The following is an 8552-nucleotide window of genomic DNA, read 5'->3' on the forward strand; positions in this document are numbered from 1 at the left end:
ATCTCCATTCTATGTTCTTTATCCCAAATTATTTGATATTTATATCTTGGGTTTTTAATTTGTTTGTTTTTTCCCCTTTCTTTCCAAATGGTAGGATTTGAAACATAATAGCTGAATTATACGGGGGAAAAATGTCACCCTTAGTTGCATGAGCACTGACACAGCACAGAGCTGCAGGTGTGGGAGGAAGGAGTGCTTCAGGAATGTCCTTGCACCTCAGCAGTGGACACAGTGCTGAGTTCACATCTATTATGTTCAACTTCCTCACCTTTCTGGGACTGTGTCTGTTACAGGATTATCCTTTATCAGTGTGAGATGCTTATTCAGCAGCAGATATTTAGGTCCATGTAATTTGTGCTCTTTTTATATATGTTTCTACACAAGAGATGTGGCACAGTGCTTGTAGCCAATTCCACAGTCCATAAGAGTACTTGTCATTTACTTGGCTGCCAGTCTGAAGATCAGAATTAGAAAGATCCTAATGAAAATAAATTTCTGTTAATAAAGCTGAGCCAGCTTGTTGGAAACAATCTTCTGTATTTAAATTGGGAATGAGGATTCTGGTCTGACAATGACCTCACTGCAACTTGCCCTTGGAGTAGAAACAATAAAGGTCCTGTGAATATTTGCCTGGCAGTATGTGAGAACTGTCACTGGGATGAGGAAAGTGCAGCAGAAACCCATAGGGCCTGGATTTGTTGTGGCAGAAAACAGAGGTATTGAATTAGCAAATGCTGGAACCAATGTCAGTGGGTTTTGTTTGTTCTGTCCCTACACGAAGAATCATGGCTCAGCACTTTTCATGATCTCTGTGGGAGATCAGCTTGGTGGTCCAGCACTACCACCTCATTCCCAAGCTATTCAAAACCAGGCCTGGTTGTTGGCCTGTCAGAGAGGAGCAGCAGAATTACATCTTCTGAAAGCAGTGTAAGCGATGAATAACGTGAAACAAGGAGTATCTGGGCAGTTTGCAGTATCATTCCTCTGCTCCTGATACTTATGTAGTTCAGGGACGGTGATCTACCAGGCTTTTGTGATGGCATATCAGCATGTGATTTTGCTATGTTAGAGCCACCACCAGCTCTGCTGCGGCATCCGAGAAAGCAGAAAATCTTTCTTTGCTGTTCAGGCTAGCACAGAAGAATGAATCCATCCCAACTTTGCCTGTGACAGAGATGTGAACCTAACTCCCCAAAGATAGAATGGCAGAATGCAGCTGAAAAAGCTGACCAGAAACATATAATGTGTTGAAAGTTTTCCCATTTTGAAAGCCACTTTTGCCTTAATCTTGTTTCTAATGCAGCAAGGCCTTGACAGAACTGTTCCAATATCCTTTAAGATATTGCTGGCGTCTGGCCTTGTGTGATAGTTTTGACCTCAGTGGGAGTTAAAGACTATTGATAAATCATAAAATCAAGTCCTTCTAAAGAGGACAATGTTCTCTCTTATTAAGCATCCAGGAAGCAAAACTGAAGACAGTTTAATAGCGAGTTGGGTCTATGACATAAATGAAGCCAACAACCCATTTTCAAAATAATCCACTCCTTATCATACATCAGAAAATGTATTTCAAGATAATTACAGCTTTTTTGAAAGGGTTGTTTTTAGTGAAATATACCACCATGTCTAAATAGCAAGGACACTTAAGAAAAACAAATGGATCAGTTTTTTTTTTTAAGTATTTAATTTTATTGTACTTTGTACATCTCTGTAACTGCACACAATTTATATAAGCATTTATCAAATTAGACTGCAAATTTCATCTCTGCCATCAAAGAAGAGCTCATTTCAGGAAGTATCTGAACCTAGAGTTTTGGGTCAGTTCACTGTAACAATAATGGACATACACAAAACTTTTTATCAAAGTCTGATTGTAATTACTTGTATATTTTACACCTCAAGAGGAGATAAATTAGAGCAAACCTGTCTTTAGATGGCTGGGTTGTGTATGTGATCTGCTGGTGCCCAGAGGCAGTGCAGAGTGTTTGCTCCCATTGCTAAGAATATTGGAGGCAATGTCAGAGATTTGTTTGCTGCTTGCTGCACAAACAAAAGGTGTTCTATGGCTGTCCAGGAGTCTGGTTATGCTGTGCTGAGCCAGACCTTCTCATTCCTTGTATCTCTCCCATTTACTCCTAATGGTCAAGGGCCATTGCTCTGGAACAGGATGCCCAGAGATGTGATAGATGCCCTGTTCCTGGAGACGTTCAAGGCCAGGCTGGACAGGGCTCTGAGCAACCTGATCTAGCTATGCATGTCCCTGTTCATTGTAGGGGGGTGGAACTAGGTGACCTTTGAAGGTTCCTTCCAATTCAAATGATTCTATAATTCTGTGATTCTATGATACACTATTTCTCAGCCCCAACAAGCCAGGAAGATGTGAGTTAGTATATATAAGGGATGAATAATGGTGAGCATGGGGGGTGTACAGTTCATAAAAAGATGGATGTGGGGCATCTAGGAAAAAGAGAAAGAATACTGGTTGGTTTTGCAGGGTGGATGGAGGAGACTTGGGATTATCTGAAGTCTCTGAAGACCCAAAATTTCAGCAAGGTTGTACAGCTGTCTTCTGAGGAGTCAGTATTCTATGGTTTTATGCTCATGGGTTTAGTGATGGCAAAATGTGATGCATGCAATTGTGTTAAATGAAATGTAATTTCACTCAGATTTATCTGATTTCACTGAAGCCCTAAGAATTTTAAGTAACTTGTGCTGCTGCTGGTAAAATGTGTATGCTTAGGTAGCCATTGACTACTGGTTTAGTTGAGATAAACTGCCTTATGGTCATTTGTCTGAGCTCCAGTGTGCTGTAAGAGAGAATGAGCTGGAAAGTAAAACTGCTTGTGGATGGGCCGCTTCAAACATACCTGTTCTCTTTTTTGAATCTTCCAGTGACTCCCAGTTAATGGCTACTTTTTATTCCTGATTGTATTTCTGCTCATATCCTGTCAAAGAAAAAATTTATGTTTGAGATAGGGCAGCTAACCAAGATGTGTCAACAGTGTGATGTCTGGAAGTAAAAGTTCATTTGGTGTGTCAGTTGATCTTCAGAAGCTACTGAAGGTTAGACTTATAAAATATGGCTCATTTTTGGATCATACACTGAAAGATATCTTCACACCTTAATAAATATTCACTGCCTTAACTGATAAGAACAGAAATGAAGTTATATCCAAGGGCTGTGAAGAATTCACTTTGCCCTTCTCCATGCCTACCGCTGATTGGATATAAGATTTCAAGTAAATCCTGGCAAAAGGCCTTTGTCTACTCCGTTACAGTTAAATGGTTTGGAAAATAGGCCAAGTTAAGAATTAATTTAAAATAGGTACAATAGATGTAGTAATAAAAGCGATATTTATTGAAGCAAGTTAACATTCTTGACATCTTGATTATTGTCTCCAAGCAGTAAAATGTCTGTTGGTCCTGTAATCTACTGAGCAGGAATCGGTCTTAAGGCACTGCAGACTTTTTAAGCTAATGGTTGTGACGGAAATATTTTAAATAATTAAAGAATTATTAAAAATAAATAAATCAATGTTTATGTTTATATCTTAGTTTATATTTTAAAATAAATGAAAAGAAGTATTCCAAGTCATAACCAATTTGGTTGCAAATTGCATACCAAACAAAACAATGACGTAAAATTTGGGAAAAATTACCTTCCTTTTTTCTCATGAGAATCGCAGTTTTAAAATTGTTTGCTATCATTAATCCTAAGCTTTTCACACCAGTAATGCTGTAGGTAACTGATAATCAAGCTGAATTTCAGTTAGGAAAAAACAAAAAATTTGCAAAGTTTGGTTTATGTGTGAAGTTCTGTTTCCAAATCTGGAATTAGAATAGGTGCTGTTCTACGGTAGTCCCTGCTGTAGGTCTCATGAGACTGAAAAACACTGAGTTTAATCTCTACCACGAGTGTGATTTTCCTCTTCTGTGGTAGCTTATGAATATTTAAGGTACAGCTCCTTTATACTAGGAATTGTAAATCTAGCAGCTGTTTTGCATCTCCAGCACTGAAAGTGTAATTTGATTCCTAAACTCATCCTCTGTTTGATGAATTCTATTACCTGAGTGAACTAGCTTTCCAGTGTGAACTGGAGTTATTAGCATGGGAATTGAATTAGCTCTAAACCTTGCATACTTTCATTTTTAAATCCTGATCCCCTGTAACCTCCTGCTTTCTGTCTTCAATTTTGTAGACTTCTTTGAAGCTTCAGGTTTGGAATGACATAAAACATTGATTTACTCAGTAACTTTACTAAAGCTTTCCAGTTATTTGAACTCTTACTGACCATTTCTGAAGAACGGAGAGTGCTAGTAATTAATCAAGGCAACCTAGCTGTGCTAGTGTGATGGCACTGAATGAGTTCCCAATGGGAGATTCAATTGAAAAACATTATGTTTCAAAATGAATTGGATGAAGTCAGGGGATTAGAACATAACTCTTCCAATCTTGGCAAATTAAAGAAAGAGAAAACTCTTTCAGAAGGAGGAACTGCATAATGCATCAATGGGCCATCCATCACTAATTGCAGGCTATCAGTTAAAAGTGACACCTGGGGATTTAATACTGAGTATTTGGATGCAGGCCACAGGGTAAAGATATCTTCTTAAATGTGAGTGGAAGTAAATTTAAGCCAGCAGCAACTCTTATTTGGTATCAATGACAGCCCTACTGTATTTAATCAGAATTGAAAGATGGGCCTAAAAGTGCTTTCAGGATGCTTTGTCTACTCAAAAGATTAGATCATGGTTATTTCTTCATAAAGTGGTTGCTCTTCGCAGAATCGATCATACCACTAAATATTTCCATTTACTGTGCTCATAACCCGAATGATGTTGCTCTCACCGCAGTTTTGAAGACTGTACAAATATTGCAAAGACAACATCCTCAGGCAGTCATACACATTTTCAGCACCTTGCTCTTTTCCCTCTGCAAAATTCTTTTGCTTCCTTGCTTCTTTCTTGCTATCCTCTCTGTGAGGACAGCAAGAGAAAGCATTGACAAGTCCCTGCTAGAATTGGGGACCACTTGGTTGTGATCCTTCTAAATATAATGGTCTGAAGATGCTGTTAGCACTGACAGTAGCACATCTCCATTAGGTTATTCTATTTAGCATTTATATAAATGTTTTCAACTACAACCCTGCATCTGCACTTTTTTTCTCATTTCCTTTCTCTTCCTTCTAAACTTTGTTTCCATTATATGAATTCCAGTTGACAGCAAGGCTGATTTGAAACACAGTCACCCTACAAAGCCTCAAAACAGGGTTCCACCTACGTCCCACCATGTTATTATTGTTTTACAGCAATGCACATTATAGACGGAAACACAGCTGTTGTGAAATAGCACTGACAGAACAGACACTTCAGAGAAATGAAAACAAGCATTCAGCCTTGACCTTTTGATTTGCATACCATAAAAATGGAAATGTCATTTTCTGAAGTATTTATAGAACACTGACTTAACTCTTGAATCTTGTTTATCTTTTTAGTGAGAAATCGTGAGCATCTGTCACTTTCCACTGAGTTTACAACCTCAAAACCTTCCCCCCCCCCCCCCCCCCCCAAAAAAAAAAATATATATATATATAATCTTTACAATAAGCAAACATTTTATATCTTATTTTGTCTGTTAGACCGTCCAGGGAAATTCTGTATCTTCAGTAGTAATATGCTAACAGTTTTTGAGAGAATACAGCCTCATCTACTTTTAATAATAAAGGTATTATTTCAGAAGGGGCTTTTAGAGCTCTTTTGGGGTGAAGGGTCTGGGAAGGCTGAGTATCTCAAGATCTCATCCTTGTGGCTAAACTTGGTAATCGTTAGTAATTTGAAAGCTGGAAAATAGAAATTGAATTGAATTTCTGCAATTAAACAATATTTATAAGCTGAGATTAGTCACAAAAGGTCAAACTGTGGAAATGTTCTGTTACAACTACATGAGTGTTCAGTATAGCAGATCTTAAAAGAATTGCTGTCATACACTTTAACTCACCTGTTGTCATTTTTTAATCTCTGTGCCAGCATTTTGGGGGCAATGCAGTCATTAAACAAGAAGAACAAAGGTATGTTTATTCCAGATATCTGTTCTGGTGGATATGAATGGATGATTAGGAAGCATACAATAAGAGGATATCAGTACATTCCCCAAGGTATACGTCCATTTTGTCCAGTAAAAAAGGGAACATCTTATACGAGATGTCAGAGTGCAGGTGTATAACCTTTGACATTTTGTTTTTTTTTTCATTAGTTGGTTTAGTCACTTTTGGTGCCCATTTAAGCCTTTGATATCCACAAATTAATGTGTCAAAAAATGCTCAGCAGACTGTAGCTTGTCACGAAATTCCTTGAAATTGGCTACCTGCTCATCTCACTCAGCACTGTTCTTTCATTGTAAGAAATATGCAATCATAATTTCCTGTTCATCTGTTTGTAGACCAAGTGCTATCACTTTCCTAGATGAAAGTTCTATTATGTTTCATGTCTTCTCACACAGAATCTCTGGGATGGCCAGCCTTGTCACTCTACCATGTCTTTTCCAATGTTGTGTTGTCATACTGGAGAAGGCGGAAGACCAGATTTGCATGTGGCGTTTGTATTTTTACAGTAGTAACATAGAGGATTTCTGCTGTATTCTCGATTCTCTCTGCAAGAGTCTCCAAGATTCCATTCATTTTTTTAATGTCTGAACAGTGAGTTGATACCTGAAGTGAAACCCGATGCAGCAGTATGGGCTTGGTGAAGAGTGGCTGGAAGGCTGCATGGCAAAAAAGGCCCTGGGGGTGCTGCTCAATAGACATCTGAATGTAAGCCAGCAATGTGCCCAGGTGGCCAAGAAGACCTAAGGTCCTGGCCCACATCAGAAATCGTTTGGCTAGCAGAACTAGGGAAGTGATCGTTCCTTAGTACTTAGCACTGTTTAGTTTTGGGCCCTTCACTACGATAAAATATATTGAGATGCTGAAACACTTTCAGAGAAGAACTACAAAGCTGGTGGAAGGCAGAAAATAAGACATATGAAGACTGTCTGAAGGGATTGGAATTACTCAAATTGGAGAAGAGGCTGGGGGGTGACCTCATTGCTCTCTACACTTACCTGAAAGGACATTGTAGTGAGGAGGGTGTCAATCTCTTTCCTTAGGTGGCAAATGACAGGACAAGAGGAAGTGGCTTCAAACTTTGCCAGAGGTTTAGCTTGGATACAGGAAGGATTTTTTTTACTGATAGGATGGCTGAGCATTAGAACAGGCTGCACAGCACAGTGGTAAAGTCCCCATGGCTGTGTTCTATAAGAGATATGAGGAAGTTATACTAAGGGACATGTTTTAATAGTGAATTTGATAGCATCAAGTTGGTGGTTGGGATAGGTGTTCTTAAAGGTCTTTTCCAACCTAAATCATTCTATGATTCTATGATCTCTTTCAGTGGCAATAATTAATTTAGACCTAGTCATTAGATATATGTTACTTTGTTCTTATTTATATTGACTTTCATCTGCCACTTTCTTGCACAGTCAAGAAATACCACGTAACTCATATGTAAAGAAAGCTTTCATTTTCACTATCCAGGGTAATTTTATATAATCTCCAAATTCACTGCTTATACCATCTAGCAGTTCTAATGTGAATGTATTAAACAGTTTACTTCCAAAAAATTGATGGACTTCTGAGTTAATTTTTTAATACATTTTGTATTTTATTTTATATTAATTAGAAATACAAAAGAAACCTTTCTTCCTTACATCAGGACTTGTTAGTTTCTTATGCTTTGATGGAGAGATGATTTGTCAAAAGATTTCAGGAAAATTCACAACGCTTTAATATGCCTGTTGAACCTTCTTTGAATCCAGATAGTTATGCATGTGAGCCTTTACTTTGTACTACAAAAGCTGCTCCAGCATAACTAGGACATCATGTGTTGAGCAGATTTATTATTTTCTGTAGTTTCTATCAGTATCACCTGCATAGAACTCACATTTTCTGTTGTAAGTTACTTGCAACCTCTCTCATTTCCCTTTTAAGAAGAGTCTTTTCACTTGTTACTCTACTTCTTTGGCACTGAGGCACAGTTAGTTAGTAGATTACAACTACAGTAACAATAAGGTAGTTTCAAGTAATTCCTTTGCATTTGTTTTATCAGTTTCTTCTATTTGGTGGTTGCAAAAACTTACCTTTTATTAAGAAAGTGGCTGTAAATCTAGATTCTTCTTGAGTGAAAATGGATAAAAAGAATTCAGCTTTTATTTATTTATTTATTTATGTCACGAGTTTTAACTTTTCTATGCTCAGATCTACACATTTTCCACAAGGCGACAAGGAAGGTCTTATTTGCCCACGTTAATCTTCATTTTTTTTTTTATCCGTCATTTATGGTTTTACATTTGATTTATCTGAATGTATGCTTTTCATTTTGTTTCCCTTTTCAGATAAGACTTCTGCTTTTTTAAGGAAGACTTTTTAACTTTTACCACCTTTCTTTATTCTGTTATTTTATTGGTTCTGACTTTTTTGCATCTTTTTGGTTTGAAGGTATTATTTACAGTGAAATTC

Source organism: Gallus gallus, chromosome 3 (genome assembly GCF_016699485.2).
Source record: "Gallus gallus isolate bGalGal1 chromosome 3, bGalGal1.mat.broiler.GRCg7b, whole genome shotgun sequence".
Taxonomy (NCBI): domain Eukaryota; kingdom Metazoa; phylum Chordata; class Aves; order Galliformes; family Phasianidae; genus Gallus; species Gallus gallus.